The following is an 18075-nucleotide window of genomic DNA, read 5'->3' as shown; positions in this document are numbered from 1 at the left end:
TATTTTACAATAGACCCTCTACCTAGCATTCTCTGAACTTGTGGAAGTCACCCTCTCTTTTTGCATTTTGAGGGGATAAGTGGAATATTCAGGCTGCACATCTGTTATCCTATACCTTTGAAATGTAACAATCCTGCCACCCTTTCTGCTCATACATTTTCCTAGTGAAATCCTTTACTTTGTCTCTTGAGCCTATTTGTGCTCATCATGCAGATCAAAGAATCAGAGAATCCCAGAGTCATGATTGCAGAGGTCATTTAGCACAACAGGGATCCCTTCTACACTGCCCTTGATAAGTGAGCATAAGCCTTTGCCGGAGCACTTCCAGTGATGGAGAACTCACTACCTCCAGAAGCTACCCATTCTACTCTTTAATGACTCTCAATATTGCATTTTGAGTCACCTCCAACTTTGCTTCCTCAGCAATTGTGCTGTTCTGTGATTGGTTGTCATAGAACACCACCAAAAGTACATTCCAGTACTCTAATGACCCTCTGATCTCAGCAATGTGGGCATCAGCGCTAATGACATCTGTCCATTCCGTATAATTCTTGTCCACATCTTCCCATGAGATTTTCATAAAGGGTCCATTCAGTGTGCTGAGCATCCTCCTGGCATTCTCTTGAAATTGCATTCAAGCCAGTGGTGCACAAGGGCTGTCTGTCTCTTATTCTCACTACACACCCAGGTCATCTTTTTTTAGTTGTACACGTCTCTGATGACATCTTTCACACTATTGATCCTGTGTAATTGCTTGTTTGAAAAGTGTTGCAGCCTGTTCATGTCCACCATGCTCTACAATGTCTCTTGGGTGATCTTGAACTTCAATTCTTCAGAGAGAAAGTGTTGTGCTTCATGACTGATAACCATGCAACATCACCAGGAAAACTTTGACATTAAAAAGATGGACCATTGTTTCAAGCAGAAGCTTGGGGATAATTAGAGGACCTCTGCAATTTTTCAAGGGCAATTCAACCTGTTTTCTTCCTCCTGCCCAAATCTGAGCCCATCCCATTAACCATCTGTGTTATCTATCCAAAATGCATACATACATGCACAGGCATATGTATATGCCTGTGCATGTATGTATGTTTATATAGACAGACAGACAGACAGATAGATGATAGATAGATTGATTAGCTCTAAACACTGTCCATCTATGTGAATATTGTAGTCTGGATAATAGGCATTATTTATCTTCTCGTTTTTTCCTATGTTAAGTTAAACCCTTTTGAGTGTATATGGATTTTATTTAGCAGGCTCTGCCTGGGATTTGTTACATAATAGTTCCGGTAAACAAGAGAATCAGGAGGATCTTGTCATCTATACAGTATCCTTCTTCCATTTGGACTCTTCCCTGGAATCCTTTATGAGAGTCGTAAACACCCTTGGTGAAATTATAGTGTCCTGATCTATGCCTGACTCAAAATTAATACTCAGAGGGCTATTGAATAGAATTATCTCTGTGGATACATTTGTCAAGGATTCTTGTATGATATTAACATATGCATGAGAGATGCTCTGTTGGAGAAAATTTTTAAGGCAGCATTTTGCCCTGTCAAATTAAATGCTTTTTAATAACCAGTAATATCTTGTATACATTTTAAGGTAATTTTATGTTTTTAAAAAAGGTTGCCTTCTATGCAATGTCTTACCAAAAAAGCTACTTGTTTCTTTATCAAGGAAAACTTTGATGGGGAGGTTGATTACTCTCATAAAATTTTTATATAAATGGGAAGGTAGGCGTATGGGTCACTGTTTATGTATATGCTTGGTTGCCTTTTTTCTTTTCTTTTTATTTTGCAATAATAAAGTCAGAGATATTCTTCCTTGTTTTTGGTACCTTTCTTTCCTTCAGCACTTGAGAATCCATCTCTCGATGCTCATAAAAATGGGTCACCTCCAGCATGGATATTTTCCATGTATCCTTGGTCTAATCCGGCTGTTTCTCCCATTTATGTTTTCTTAAGTGCCATTTCTACTTCTTTAGGAAGTGTCTCCAGGGCTATGATGTTACAGCCCAAGTGTGGTGGTTCTAGTATCATTAATGTTGAAAATCAATCACTGTGGAAACCTGGCAGATGCATTTAATTTCTGGGCTATTTGTTGTCCTTCCAGTTTTATCTTTAAATGCTCTTGAGATGATCTGAATTAGTTGAGAAATTAGGCTAGTCAAAATTAATATATTTTCCTTCATCCAGTTCCCATTTCTCAGTATCAAAAATTGACTTGACATCTAGTTCAGAAATAACAATCATGTCATAAACCAGCTATTTTTTGATCATTAAGATATTGTCAATTTCTTTCTGGAGAGGTGCCAGCCATGCCTAACTCTTTCTTTAACAATAGTGATAAGAACAACAAAACATAATACCACAACCATAACACTGACTTCTTTTTATGATATACAGATTGGAGACTGAGTCATTTATTAAATGTTGGCCTCTTTCATTTATTGATCCTCAAATAATCCCCCCACTCCATATTTTTCTCTATTCCGTTCTGTGACTTCATACTGAAGTCACTGAATATCAATGCATTATGTTGATTTGGTTTGGAGGATCACGTCAAGCTCTTCATAGAATTTCTCTACCTGTTTGTGGCCTATGATTTCCATTACTTTTATGGTGGTCTTTTAAAAAAAATATTTACATTGAGCACTGGGAGGTATCTTGGCCAAGTAGTCCATGAAATATTTTTTGTTGCTTTGGATATAAAATAGAACCAATTTTATCAGTTCCTAAATTTGCCTTCTGAAGAAGAAGCATTTAGCTGCAACTTCCTTATGTCTTCATTGATTAATTCAAGTCACCTGGCTCAGATAAATTACATCCCTAAGCCTCTCTGTGTAGCCTGGGTGTGACACTGAGCAATTCACACTGGTAATGTTGAATACAAGAATGACTTAAATTTGTAGTATCTGCACCTGCCTCTCCTTCTCTCTGAGAGGTCTGGTTCACTCATATCCAATCTGTACTTACAAATATAAGTCTGAAGGGTTTTCTCAAGGCAGAAGATGGCTATAACTGCCATGCAGCTACAACTCACTCTGAGGGCCCTGAGGGTTACTGCTGTAGCTCATAAATCACTTAAATCACTCCCACTTGTGTGTTTCTCATTTACACAATTTTTTCATAATGATTCTTAACACTAAACATTTGCTAATTGAGAAATCAAAAACTAGAATAATCTTGACATTTATTCACTAGAAGACAAGGCAGGAATAATCAAAATATAACAGTATACCCATATATCAATATACACAGTATCTATGGGGGAGATTGGGCATATATTTGCAGGAACCAAATAGTAAGGATAACGAATAGGGAAAGCCAGGTGCCTGAGGAAACTCATGACTCTGGACTGCAGACCTATGTTTTGGCAGTCTCTTTTAGGGCACAGTTTTCATCATGGCATCTGTTTGTCTTCTGAGGTTGCAACCCATTTATCATTAGATAAGGATCTCATGGTTAACATACCAAATAATTTATGTGTGTAGAGAACTTAAAATTGGGGTTCTTATCACTCTTTTTTGTACTTATTTGCTGATGTTGGTGAACAAGTAGAAGGGCAGGGAATAATTTTGTATTTTCCTCTGTTTCTTGTGTTGCCATTGCCAAAGAATAAATCACCTTATTGCCTGCTGGCAATAAGTTTTTCCACATTTAGTTAGGCTAGTCTGTGGCTAGCAAGCCCTGTCTTAGTTCCATAACTGAAGCCTTTTGAGACTGATAAAAACTGCTAGAGCTTGTGTTCCATTTGGCACAGTCTTTGAGGGCCCAGGGACACCTCCCTGCTAGGAGTGTTGTAGTAAGACAGTTGGGGGCCTGTCTGTTATAGACAATAAGTTCTTTTTCTCCCCCTTATGCCCTCACACTACATACTTCTGGTGACAGTAATGGAAGTACAATGAAGCTCAGCTCTTGCCTGTTCAGTGCCTTCCCCCTCTATAGCACTGTTTTAGCCCTCGGCTCTTGACTTTGCCAGCACCCTCTGGCCATGGTGCTGACAGGTGGTAGTCAAGTAGTTCCAGCTACCACATTGACTAGCCCAGCAGATGTTCCCTCTCTCTAGCTCTCCAACACCAAAAAATGGGCTCAGAACCCAGGATAAACAAACCGCTGAACCAGTAAAGGCCTGAGAATAATGCTGACAGTGATGGTGAAGCAGACAGAGACTCCAATTTGAGAAGTGATGGAAAATGAGAACCAGTTCAGTGGTCATTTTAAATGTCTTAGAGGTCATAGAGGTTCTGGTCTATAGGATTAGTGATGGGTGTACATGCTGCTAATGCTAACTATAGTATATCTCTTCCTATAGGAAACCTTACTAGATTAATCCTAATACACGTAGACTAATCCTCTCATCTATGAATCTCCAGCACTTGTAGATTCAATGTGTAAAGGCTCCTTTATTCAGAGGGATGAGGGCATGGGGAATTCCAGGTTATCAAGCATGATTAACTAAGATATTTTAAAAGTTACCTCATTCTAAGACAACTCCAAAAGGCTCATGATGGAAAATGCTATTCACATCCAGAGAAAGAACTAGCAAGTCTGAATGCAGATGGAAGCATATTATTTGCTTTCTCTTTTTTATTTTGTTTTGTTTCTTCTTTCTCGTGTTTCTATTGGTTATAGTTCTTTACAATATGAGCAATGTGAAAATATAGTAATATGGATGTGTATGTAGAGCCTACATCAGATTACACACTGTCTTGGGGAGGGGAGAGGGAAGGGAGGTGGAGAAAATTTAAAACTCAAAAGCTTGTGGAACTGAATGTTGTAAACTAAAACTAAATAAACAAAAATTAAAAAAATTACCTTATAGGCAGGGATGTGCTTTTAAAATACCCAGCTATCTGAAAAAATGCATGCAGGACATACTTTTAAAGTTTAATTTGCATTATTAATATTTTCTCCACCACTTCCTTATTTGATCAACAAAAAATAAATCAAGTCCTGATTTGTAAAATTTGCAAATTTCCAAGGTGTAAATGCTCACACTGAAAATTTAACAACTGGCTCTTCTGGTAGGAGCAGCTTCTAGCTTATGGGTCATGAAGAGGATTGTACAATTTGAAAGGGATCTTAGAGAGCTTCTCATTTATTTTACAAGTGAGTAAACTGAGGTCAAGTTTTCAATTTTCAAAGATCGAGATATGAGGGCAATGGACTAAGTAAGATGGATTTTCATTTTTTTACAGATATTGATTCATAATATGTATTGCTATATATCCTCATTATTGGATCTGGTTATGTGACCCCCAAACCTCCTAAATGATAAAGACAACATGATTATCCGTGTTAATAAAATAAAAAATTTTGAAAATATACTTAAAAGTCACCTTTGTAGTGAGCTTCTCTTGCATGACAATACAAATATTGAATGATGATAATAGCTAGCATTTATGGCTCTTTAAGGTTGGCTAAGCTCTTTACATGTTGTCTCATTTGATCCTCACAACAACTCTATGAGGTAGGTGCTATCAGTATCCCCATCCTCTGAGGCTCAGAGAGGTTAAGTGACTTGTCCAAGGTTATGTAGCTAGTAAGTAAACAGCATTCAAACTCAGGTCTTCCTAATTCCAAGCCTCGAACTCTATCCCCTCTTCTACCTAGCTGTCAAATGAAACACAATGAATCTTTATTTGCTGGTTCAGAAGATACTTATAGTTTTTCAGGATTAGCTTTGTGAGCACGAATTACTTCTTACTCTATGTTTTCAGGTCTGTGCCCATATAGGGTGTTAATAAGAAAAGGGCATAGTTTATAGAATTCTAGATAACAGAATTCATCATGTTGTTTGGCCTCCCCATGAGACTTTTCAGAAGTATTCCTAAAGACATCTTTCTGTCTCTCTGATTGGATTATATAGATGAATTCTCCCTATCTGTAAAATGGGGTTATCAATAGCCATAGGACCTACCCCACAGGGGCACTTCAAAGTTCAAATAAGATAGTATGCCAACTGGATCAGATACCATGTCCTGAAGGACTTAGACCTTTCATCTCCAAACTCCCTCCCTGGGGAACCTGATTAATTGTTCTGCTTAATGAATGCCTTATGTGACCCATTATATTATATCTAGCCATATTCTGCCTTATTCCTGAGACATCTCTTCCCTAGACACCTTGATACTTTGTGAGTGCCCTCTGTACCCTGACCTTTCCCTCATATCCATCTCCCACTTCTAAGACCATAATCCAATATATACCATCGTTATTACTAGAAAGGGAGTGTCAATCCACTTCCCTCCTTGGGATGGCCTCTACTTACTATTCTTGTAACTTTCCAAGTCAAAATATTCCTTTCCGGTCACCATTTCCTTTGTGTTGTTTCCTTCATTAGAATGTCAATTCCTTGAAGGAAGATACTGTCTTCAGTTTTATTTTTATATCCACAGTTTAGCATAGTGCTTGACATATATTAAGGACTTGAAATTCATTCATTCATCATATACTCAGTTTCATGGGATTTTGTTTGTTTTGTGTCTAGATTTTAAAAAAATTTCACCAGTAGAGGGAGCTTTGGATGAAAACATTCCTTCTTCCAAAGCAGATTTGCTATGACTATGAAATTTATAGTTTTAGAGTTTTCTGAGGAACTGACAGATTAAGAGACTTGCCCAGGGCAATAACCAGTGTGTGTCAAAAGCAATACTTGAACCCAAGCCTTTCTGACTCTGAGACCAGCTCTCTCTCCTTGCCATGCTTTTTATTGCTAAATAATTATTAGAAACTGTTTGAGAGTAAGGCATCTTCCACCTGACTGCTGGCCCTCTGGGATTGTAGATCTCTTGGTTTTCCTCCCAGTTCCCAGCCCAGGACTGCCCAACAGTAGACTTAGTAAAGATTTATTGCTGAATAGATGAATGAATAAATTGGATGAATGAATACCTCTCTTATCAGACTGGGAGTTTACTGAGATTAGATAACTCAGAATCTTCCCCAGAGGTTACTGTGGGTTTTATTCCAGTCAGTGCTTTCAATTCAATTCTGTGCAATTCAATTCAACTTTTTTCAAAATCCAGTGCGTGCTCAAGCAGGGAGAGTATAAAGATAAAAAATGACATTACTTCTGCCCTCAAAGAGAATACAGTCTAATAGGGAGGTTGTTTTAGCTTGTTTTCTCCTTATCCCAACTCAAAGGTTGTTGCTTCCTTCCCCCATTCCCAGTCCCTAAATTCTAGGGCAGGACTCTGCACAGAATAGGCCTTAGTAAATGTTATTCAATGAATGAATCCAAGTCTCTCTCATGAGACTATTAGTACCTTGAGAATGGAGTCTTCTGGCTCCTCTGCACAGCTCCTGGCCTAGGACCCTGCAGGAAGGAGGCACTTAATCTATTTTGTGGACAGACTGCCAGAATCATGGTTGCAGAAGCCACAAAGTCCTGCTCCTTTCTCAGCAGAACCCCATCCCTCACACTCCCCACCCCATGCCCAAGGAAACATTCCTTTCTTAGGGAGGAAAAATACTACTACTCAATTCAGCAGGGATAAAGAAACACCGAAATCAGAAGGCATTATTTCTCAGTGGGAATTCACGAATGGGGTCCATGAGGGGAGGGCTGCCTGTCAGAAAGGGGAAGGGGAAGGGGCAATATCTATTTTGTAGATGAAATACCCATCTTCTCTGGGTGTCCCAGCACTGTCTTTGTCTCCCACCAATCCCAAGTCTGAGGTTGTGGTCTCCCTCTCATACAGACAGCCTCTCCAACATGCCCATTAATGCTGTCATTGCTATTAACTGCCAGGAGACTTGGCATTTCCTTTAAAAAGAGCCTCAAAGAGCAGCAAGCTTCATAGATTTCCTTCACCCCACAGCCCACCTCCCACCAACCACCTACTAACCATCCCCTCTCCATACCCCCCTCCCTCGTTTACCCACCAATTCTTTCCATTCAGTGTTTCTGGCCAAAATGCCAAGGAAAAGTTCTGCTCTCTGCCCTTACTCATTCTGGTGGTAGGGGGAAGGGTAAAGGATAGATCTGGTTCTTTTCTTAAGGCAGAAAAATTGCCTCCTTTGCCTTTCAACCACCTCCTTGTTCTCACACTGTATGTGGACAGCAGGGTCTTGCTTTATGCAATAGAAATAACACCTTATGGAACATTTTATACTTTCAAAGCTATTTTGTGCCCATTGTCTCATTGATCCATACAATATCCCTTCCAGTCAGGGAGAGAAGTAATCATTACCGACAAGTACATAGGAAGACACTGAGAGGTTGAGTGACTCATCAATGTCACTCACTAGTAACCAGTCAGTTTTAGAACAAGGACTAGAAAGCCTGTCTGCTCCTTCTCAATACAGTTCTCTTTTCACTTCACCAAGGTAGGGCTATATATTCAATTGACCTTCTGTAAATCAAATCCTATTAAAAATACTGGGGTAGGAGGTGGCTAGGTGGCGCACTGAGTAAAGCACTGGCCCAGAGTCAGGAGGATCCGAGTTTGGTTCCGGCCTCAGACACTTAACACCCACACAAAAAAACTAGCCGTGTGATCTTGGGCAAGTTACTTAACCCCAATTGCCTTCCAAAAGGCAAAAAAAAAAAATACTGGGGTGTTGGGCAGGGAGGAAGGGAGGCAGGGTACTCACTCATTGTTCAAGGGAGCCCTGCAATGTATTTTCTTTAAATACAAGTAATCCCTACTTATAAACCCAATTTCTGTTTATAAATTCATTTTCTCCATTTGTGTTGTCATTTTCACATGGGGTCTATTTATACAAAACAAAATATGAGGTTGATCAGGACCAGGACCTACTACTGATCCTCTCCTCCCCAGTCCCCTTGCCCATAAAAAGATGCTGTCAATTTTCAAATTTAGAACAGTTCTGGGATTGGCTCCTGTCCTATAGGAACCAGAGATAAGACCAGAAGAAGTAGGAAGAGTTTTTTTCCAAGTGATCTCTTTCCTAGACTCTGGTTGATGTTCTGCTGTTTCCATTTAAAGTAATATCAATATAGCCTTAAGAACAACTTTGAGCAGCTAAGTTATTTTGACTATTATAAATACCCAAATTAACTGCAAAGGACCTATGAAGAAAGATGCTATCTGCATCCAGTGAAAGAGCTGATAAATAGAAGTATGTGTAGAATGGTTTAACACACACACACACACACACACACACTTGTGTCTAATAGTAGCCATCTGGGGGGGTGGCGAGGGGAAGAAAAGAGTAAAAACGTTACATGATAATTTTATTGTATATTTAAAAGGAATAGCAAGTTGTACATAATAGATTTGTAGTTTCATGTGCAATCATCTTTTTTTCTATTCTACTATGTTATGGAAATGCTTCTTTTATTTCTTAAATTCATGATAAAATTTTAAAAATCATTCCTTGGGCTTCCTTTGGGTCTAAACCCACCTGTATCTACCCAATAGCCTACTTGCCTTTCTCTTCTATTACTATCTCCTTAATTGACTTTCTTTGTATACTCAGTGTTTAGCGCAGTACCTGGAACATAGTAAGAGTGAGGAAGATCTGAGTTCATTTCTGGTCTCAGATACTATCTGTGTAACCCTGGGCAAGTCACTTAATCCTGTTTACCTCAATTTCCTCATCTGTAAAATAAGCTAGAGAAGGAAATGGTAAATCACTCTAGTTAATCTTTGCCAGGAAAACCCCATGGACAGTATGGTCTGTAGGATCACAAAGAGTCATAACATTACTGAAAAACAACAAATAATGGTTTGTTGACTTGGCTACCTATGACCTGCCGGCTGTTTCACTGTCATTGACTATTAGTCTCTCCTGGGTGTCTTCCCTTATGGTGACCAGAGACACAAAACAAGAGCAGACGGGAGGAGAAGGAAGTGGATTAAGGACCCCAGCCCAACTCAAGGGCATTGGTTGTTCTTAAGAGCAGAGTAAACCTCGGACCCAGGAACGAATGAAGAACCAGATCTTGAGTGGGAAGAGAACTGAATTCCTGTCAGAGAAGCTAGGCTCAAATCCTGAATCCTCAATTTACTGTGTTTGTGACCATGAGCAAATCACTGGATTTTTTTTTTTTGCAATGCCCTTTCCAGCTCTGAATTGAAGATGCACTGGTTTTAGCTACAGAGCACAGAGCATGTGTTAATCTAGGGGAACTCTAGCCACGCTCCCCTTTATTGTGGGGCCATCTCTTCCCTCGTGCAGCTTGATACCTGGCAAGTGCCTTCGGTATTACTTTCCTCCTCCCTTCCAATTCTGGACCCATAGTCCAATCAAAATCTCCATTGCTACTGTTATGGTTCTATTCACCAATCCTGTAACTTTCCAACCTCCTTAGCCCCCATTCCCTTGGTGTTGTCTCCTCCATTAGAATGTAAGCTCCTTGAGGGCTGGCACCGTCTTCAGTTTTATTTTTATATCTCATACTTAGTATAGGGCCATTGTAGGTAGGTAAAGTATGTAACTGACAGATGGTGTAATTTTGAGGGGCACTGGATAGGCTCCAGAAGTCCATAATTATCTCTCCCACAGGATTACAACCCAGCCTGATAGTTCAATTCCCTTAGATTAAAATTAAAATCCCTCAGGAGGATAACATATTAAGTCTTTCTCAGACCTTCAGGACCTCCATTTCCTCTGTATAATGAGAATGATGTCTAAGTTTCTTTCCAGAGCTGATATTCCCTGATCTTATGATTTAACTTCCCCTAGAAGCAAATTAATTTATCAGATCCTTTCCATATGGCAGCTAGCTGGAAACAGGTATTGATAGGAGGGAAAGAGAGAAATTCAGAGTCAGGGGCACTGTTTGCTTGGGGACAACAGGTCTAAATGAGGACCCTGGTCATCCAGAGGTCAGCACCAGGTACAGAGGATGAGGAGGGGAGGAGAAAGGGATGTAGGTGGGCTGTCAGGTAAGTCAATACAGATTTCACTGGCTTCTTAATCTTGCTGCCTAACCCAAATGTCTTATCCTCCATGGAATCTTTTCTGATCCATACAGTTGGTAATTATCTTCCCCTGGGATGTGGCATAGCACTTGGCTTTTCAATTCTCTAATGCTCCTTTAATAAGAAGAACTTACATTTGTATAGTGCTTTAAGGGTCATAAGACCACAGAGATAGAGCTGGAAAGAACCCCAGGAGTCTAGTCCCTTTGTTTTACACATGAGGAAAATTAATCCCCAGAGATGAGCGGTCACTAACTCCAGGTCTCACAGAGAGTAAATGGAAGAAATAGAATTGGGATCCAGGTTCTCTGACTTCAAATTCAGGTTTAGAAAACCTTTCTATGAGTTCATCCTTCATTTTAAAGAGGACCAATGACAATATGTTCATCTGATCCTTATAACAACTTTGAGAGGGAGGTCCTGCTAGCATGAACAACTTCATTTTATGTATATTATAGTTTTGGGGTGTATGGGTATTCAGGAAGACTGATACCTCTGGAGTGAGGACTTGCTGAACCCTTTTCAGGGATGCTCATCCACCTTTGGTATCTACCTATCACCCAGCCCTCACTTGTGGCTCTGAGAAGCTGTAGGCTATGTAGTGGCCACACCCCAGGGTAACTATCTTGGCAGACTGGCTAAACCAGGTTGAGGGTAACTGACAAATCTCAAACCTGTAGGTGAGTTAAGGGGATGTTTATGCCAAGCATGTGAACACTTCCCCCGGTGTAATGGATGGATGGGAACAATTTGTTCCAATGGCCACGAAGTTGGTTGAAACAGAGTCTACTGAGAGCTTAGAACCTGGTCATATATTGGATATACCAAGGTCATCCATTGCATCCTGGGCCATTGCTAGTTCTCCCTTTTGTTTTGCCACTGGACTTCAATGGCTCTGGAGGAGATAGTGAAGCTGGTGACGTTGCATAAGTCTGCCACACTTGGATCTAACTCCCTCCAAACCAAGACATTAGGGTGGCGCCATTGGTCCTTTTTAAATGGGAGGATGAACAACATTATAACGCTCTGTTTGCAGCCTTGCAGATTGACTTGTAAGCTCCATGAGGTCAGAGACCATGCCTTATCTCAATGCCGTGTCTCCTCCAGCACCTAAGCACTACACCCCGCACATAGTAGGCCAGATTAAAAAAAATACTGGGTGTCCCTATGTTACCCAGCCTAGAAGCTCAGTAACCCAGGGACTACTCTAGCTTGCACAGTAGCCGTGACCTGGGCCATTTTAGCCCTCCTTAGACAACCCCTCTCCCACTTTCAGGGCATTAATACTGTACTTAGCTTGGACATACTGTTGTTAATATCCCACTGCAACTCAGGATATTGGGGCTCAAGAGATTTGCCCACCTCAGCCTCTCCAGGAGCTAGACCAGGGTTTTCCAAAATCTAGAGAGAGGGGCGAAGCAATGGTCAAAGTTATTAGATATGTTCAAGTGTAATATCTACATAAATACATCCATTGTTTTGATGAAAACAAAGTTCAAATCAAAGTCATCAAAAATGAGAGCAACATGACTGGGGCTAATTAGCTCCAAATGATAGTGAATGTAGAGCAGAGACTATTTAATCCAGTATGCATAAAGGAGGTAAAATCAGAGTCCAGTCTATTCTCAGCCCTGATCGGTCACTGTCACTGACAGCTGCAGTAAGCTCATGACACAGAGGGGTTGTATCATTATGATGCTTGCTATGGAGGGAGAGGAGTAGGAAAAAAAACTCAATTATTTCTTTAAAGAAAAGGCAGGTATCTACGTGAAGATAGAGATACAGATAGGAACTGGACCTGTGATTTAATTGTTGCAGCTAGGTGGCACAGTGGATAGAAAGCTGGGTCTGAAGTCAAGAAGAATCATCTTCCTGAGTTCAAATATGGTCTCAGATACTTAGGCAAATCACTTAACCCTATTTGTCTCTGTTTCCCCATCTGTAAAAGGAGCTGGAGAAGCAAACCACTCCAGTATCTTTGCAAGAAAACCCGAAATGGGGTTATGAATTGTCAGACACAACTGAGATGAGTGAATAACAACAAAAAGAGAATTTTGGAAAATCTCTGTACCTCTGTAGATATGAAACTGCTCTCTAGTTCACAACCCTAAAGAGACGCCAGGGTCAGAGGAAGACTTAATTTGAGGTTTTCGTGACTTCGAGGCAAATCTGCTGTCCTCTACAAATTCAAATTGAAAATGGAGGCCACCGACCTGTATGTAAGTATCTCTGAGAGCTACATATTAACTGTTTTCAATTATAATGGAATCTATGTTTTATTGTGTTTTTAAATTTTTGCTAAATATTTCCCAATTACATTTTAATCTGGTTGGGCTTCACTCAGCTGAAGATACATGTCTGACACCTTCACACAACATGATACTTGCCTTACTGGAAACCATGGAAGTAGACACTTATTAAACATGTTTGTCGAATTTCATTGCATTACACCAAATTGCTGCAGACTGACACGGTGTCTGGGATAACGAGAGCCTGGGAAGAGTCTGTGAAGTGGTAATTAGTTCCTAGTTTCAGAAACAAGTCCTAGGGAAGAGAACATCCAAGGAAATCTCCTTCCTTACCCAATTCCACTCTGATATCTGTATAAAAGGCTGCGTCAGATGATGTCACAAAACACCAGCAGGTGGCGTTGTCTCAGAACAAATCTATCTTTCCCTACCAAAAGTTTGAATCTTTCAGCTCAGCTTTTGGGAAGCAAAGGGATATTCTTAGCAATTTGTTTAACCCTTCTTTCATTTCCCTCTAATCCCATCATGGGAACATGAGTCTGTGTTGGGTCGCCCACCCTGATGAAGTCCTCAGGTCCTGGGCACTACTCAGTGGCTGCTCAGGGGTGGGTGGAATATCTCAACCCTGTTCAACACATTACTATAACGGCCAATGACCTTGTCTCTCTTCCTCTTCTCTCCCTCTCCCTCTGTCCTCAACCTTTCTTGAATCTCACTGTTAGATGCTCTCATCTAAAACAGGGAAGGAAGACCTTAATTTGAGTCTCCGTTCTAATACATGGCCATTTGCCAAGTGATCTCCCATTTGCTGTGTGACCTTGAGTAAGTTCACTTCAACTTCAGTAACACTTAGTATTTATATAATACTCTAAGGTTTGCAGAGCACCTTACAAACATCTCACTTTTATTCTCACAATGACCTTGGTAGGTAAGTGCTATTATTATCACCTCCATTTTCACATGAGGAAACTGAGGCAGATAAAGGTTGCATCTTTCCCAGAATCATACAACCAGTGAGTGTTTGAGGCCTCATTTGAACTCAGGTCTTCTGACTCCAAGTCTAGTGTTCTATCTATCGTACAACCTTCTGTACCTCTGTTTTCTTATCTATACAAGGAATAGAAGCTCCTTGAGAGCAGGGACTCCTTCATTTTTATCTTTGTACATACAAAGCCCAACACAATACTTTACACACAGGATCATATATTTAGAGTCCAAGTCCCTCATTTTACAGATGAGGAAACTGAGGCCTAGAGAGTTTAAGTGACTTCCCCAAGGTCATAGAGGTAATAAGTATCAAAGATGGGAATTGAACCCAAGTCCTCTGATGCTAAAGAAAGGCTTGTTGAATTGAACCCAGGAGGTTGGACAAGATGGTCTCTATTTATTCACTTACCTAATTTGTTTATTTATTAATTCATTTATCCATCTATCCATTCATTCATTCTTAGTTTGTTAGTTCATTCATTTGTTTGTCTCTAGTTTGGGTCTTCCTATCCCACCCAGGCTGGAATTACCAGGGCCATTCATGACCCCATCCCATTACTGATCAGTGGACAAGCTTTAACCTGCTCCATTTTCTGTCCAGGACTATTCACCCCTCCTTAAGCAGCCTGGTGGTACTTCCTCCTGGGGGCTAGCCATATTGATGTTGGACTCAGGATACTCTTTAAGACTAGACTGTAAGTAGGCTTAGCCTATAAGAGCCCAGAATTCCTGACCTCAAGTAATGCATCATCCTTAACCTTCTCAGTAGCAGGGTGTATAGGTGTGAGCCCCCATTCCCAGCTGACCACATGACCTTTACAGTTATTTCCAGATTATTACTCCCGTGATGAAGAACCTACAATAACTCCCTATTTCCTGATCCATCACATCCAAACATAGACCTGGCTCTGCTATTTTTAACCTTATCTTCCAGCAGGTACAGAATTGCTTTAGCCTTACTTCTTACAAGAGTCGATTTATCTTGTTCCCTGTGATTCCTCCCTCCTCCTCTTCTGAATCCTGTCCATCTGAGTAGTTGAGTTAGATGACCTCAAAGGTCTAGTAAACTTCCAAGAAGCCTTTACTGACTGGGATCATAGAATTGATAAATACCCTGGCATTCAGTAGCTGCCCAGAGTTGGAGGGAGGGGTGGAAGAGAGGCTAAGAGGAGGAAAGAGGCTTCCTCTGAGTCTTGGGATGGGGATAAAACAAGTTCCTTATTGAACTGGAAACTCCTTGATGGCAGAAATGACATCATCTCTGTACCCAGAACATCTAGGCTAGCACGACAGCTTGCAATAGAATGGAAACTGCTGGCTGTGATAGAGGAGTAACCATCCAGGGTTACCACAAGGTTGGAAAATTTGACCTTAATCCCTATGAAAATTTCCAAACTTCTCTTTCTCCCCCATGTACTCCTATTGACATCCCTCACCTGTTTCTAAGGGCCCAAGCTCACTTCATCTCTTTCTCCAAATTGGATTCTTTTTTGCCACTAGAGGGAAGCCAAGGCCCTCAGTTTCTTTCCATCTCTTTCTGCTGATGTTCTGCCATTTCAGAGAGCTCTGGGGAAGGAGTCTTCTATAGTGAAACTTCTGTTAGGATGAGATGAGATATTTGTAAAGACTTAATCGTGTCTGACTATTTTTGAGCCCATTTTTGGGCTTTTCTTGGCAAAGATACTGGAGTGGTTTGCCATTTCCTTCTCCAGCTCATCTTACAGATGAGGAAACTGGGCAAAAAGGTTAAGTGACTTGCCCAGGGTCACAGTCTGGTCTTAGTAGAGTCAGGACTAAAACTAATAGTGTATATTTATAAAGTGCTTTAAAGTTTATAAAGTATTTTCCTTATAACAACCCTATAAAGTAGGTAGTGTAAATATTTTAGTCGGGACTTGTAACTTCCACCTTGGGGAAGAACTCTGGATGTAGAAACTGGAAACCCCTCTAGAGTTTAAGAAAGTTTTCTGAGGCATTGGGAGGCTGTGATTTGCCCATGGGAACACAGTTATCATAAACCAAAGGCAGGACTGAAATTCAGGTTTAACTGACATCAAAGACCTCTCCATCCACAATATAATGTTGCTTCTCAATGAAAATATTATTATTCCCATTTAGCAAAGAAACAGCCTCAGGTCATATATCTAGCTAGGCCTCAAACCCATGTCTTGGCAGCTACAAGGTACAGTGGATAGAGTGCTGGACCTGGAATCAGGAGGACCTTAGTTAAAATCCAGCCTCAGATACCAGCCATGTGACCTTGGGCAAATCACTTAACCTTGTTTGTCTCAGTTTCCTCATCTGTAAAATGAGCCAGAGAAGGAAATGACAATCTACCCTAGCATCTTTGCCAAGAAAATCCCAAATGGGGTCACAGAGAGTCAGACACGACTGAAATAATGCAACACAAACCCAGGTCTCCCAATTCAATGTTATTTCTACTACACTGTTTCCCTAGAGATGACTGTTGATGGAGGTTATTGATGGAAGCTCAACTTGGAGTCCACCCCAAAGGACTATTAGTGGAGAAGAAACATGGAACTTTTATTCACTAAGATGGGCTCTGATATTGGGAAGACCGTAGGGTCTTCAGAAGAGCATTGAGCTAGAAGAGGACCCTAGAATCCACGTAGCCCAATATCCTCATTTCACAGATGAAGAAACTGAGACCCAGGGAGGTTCAATTACTTGTCCAGGGCCACACAACTGGTAAATATCTGAGGTGAGATCTGAAGCCAGGTCTCCCTGAGTCCAAGACCAGCTCCCTGTCTGCTAAGTCATGCTGCCTTTCAAGAAGGTCTGGTTTCCATGAGGCAGGAAGGAATTCTGCCATTGAGCCACCCATGCAAACCCATGGGACTGTATGAGTGCCTTTCTAGGAGTGGGGATGAGGTGCATCGAACTTATCTTTCACTCTCTCTGTCTTCCTTAGTAACATAAAATCCTACCAGGTACCATGTTGTATAGTCATGGCAGCTTGCCTGAAATACTGACATTCTTTCTAGGTGGAAGGAAATGGCGTCTAAGGGTAACCTCATCTAACCCCAGTGCCAAAGCCCATTTGTATGAGAGTCTCTCCTCACTGGTAGAGATCAATGCCCTGTGCCTGTGTAAGAGGCAAGATGGTGCTGTTAAGAACTCTTCAGTCCTCTCCAAGCTTCAAGTCAATCAATTCAAGGTTTATAGCCTAGAATAAATTCATTAATTTAGAATGAAACTAAATGTTCCCACTCCCCTCCCCCCAAAGATTGAGCCCTCACTGGCACTGTGCACTAATGCTGATTACTGGGCTATTTAATGGGGAGGGACAATTGGAAATTGAGATCAAGACCTACTATGTTACCTTTCCCAAATTCCACCCATCTCCAGACTTTCATTGTTAACACTAGAAGGCTTCTCAAAGGAAAGTTTTGATAGGTCTTTTGAGATATTCCTAACAAACTTTAGCCTCGCAACATAGCGTAGGCAATTCATGGCAATGTACCTACTCCACCTGTCCAATAATATTTGGATATAGATGGAAGGAGTTAGGTTAAAATGCAAATCAAGGACAGCCTTAAACGAGGAAAGAAATCACCAGTGGTTAACAAACGGCCCAGAGGGGACTAAATCAGGAAGAGCAAAACTTTGTTCAAAGGCAACCAGCCTGATATATAGCCTTAATGATGATCATCTGAAGCGGGTCCCTCAGAAATCACGTAGTCCAACCTCCTTGTTTACAGGGCAAGAAATGGAAAGTCCAAGAAGGGTCAGTGACTTGCCCAAAATCCCACAGAAAGTTAATAGCAGAGCTAGACTTTGAACATAGGTCTCCTGATTCCAAATCCCATAACCTTTCATGCTGACTGTACATATATGAACCTTGGGTCTTTCCTTCCTTCCTTCCTTCCTTCCTTCCTTCCTTCCTTCCTTCCTTCCTTCCTTCCTTCCTTCCTTCCT

General features: G+C 40.8%; 1 protein-coding gene across 1 annotated transcript in view; it reads right to left on the bottom strand.

The window, feature by feature from the left end:
- The window catches only part of CALML4 (calmodulin like 4), a 434126-nt gene extending 418571 nt beyond the window's left edge, over positions 1 to 15555 (bottom strand). The window contains exon 1 of the mRNA XM_069098221.1: positions 15544 to 15555. The gene's annotated coding sequence lies outside the window, so the exon portion shown is untranslated. The remainder of the gene's footprint in view (positions 1 to 15543) is intronic.
- Between the last annotated feature and the right edge of the window lie 2520 nt (positions 15556 to 18075).

Source organism: Petaurus breviceps, unplaced genomic scaffold, assembly GCF_028583685.1.
Source record: "Petaurus breviceps papuanus isolate PSGF00001 unplaced genomic scaffold, PetGlider_PUasm1.0 37, whole genome shotgun sequence".
Taxonomy (NCBI): Eukaryota; Metazoa; Chordata; class Mammalia; order Diprotodontia; family Petauridae; genus Petaurus; species Petaurus breviceps.
This window is presented reverse-complemented; position numbering and strand designations above follow the sequence as displayed.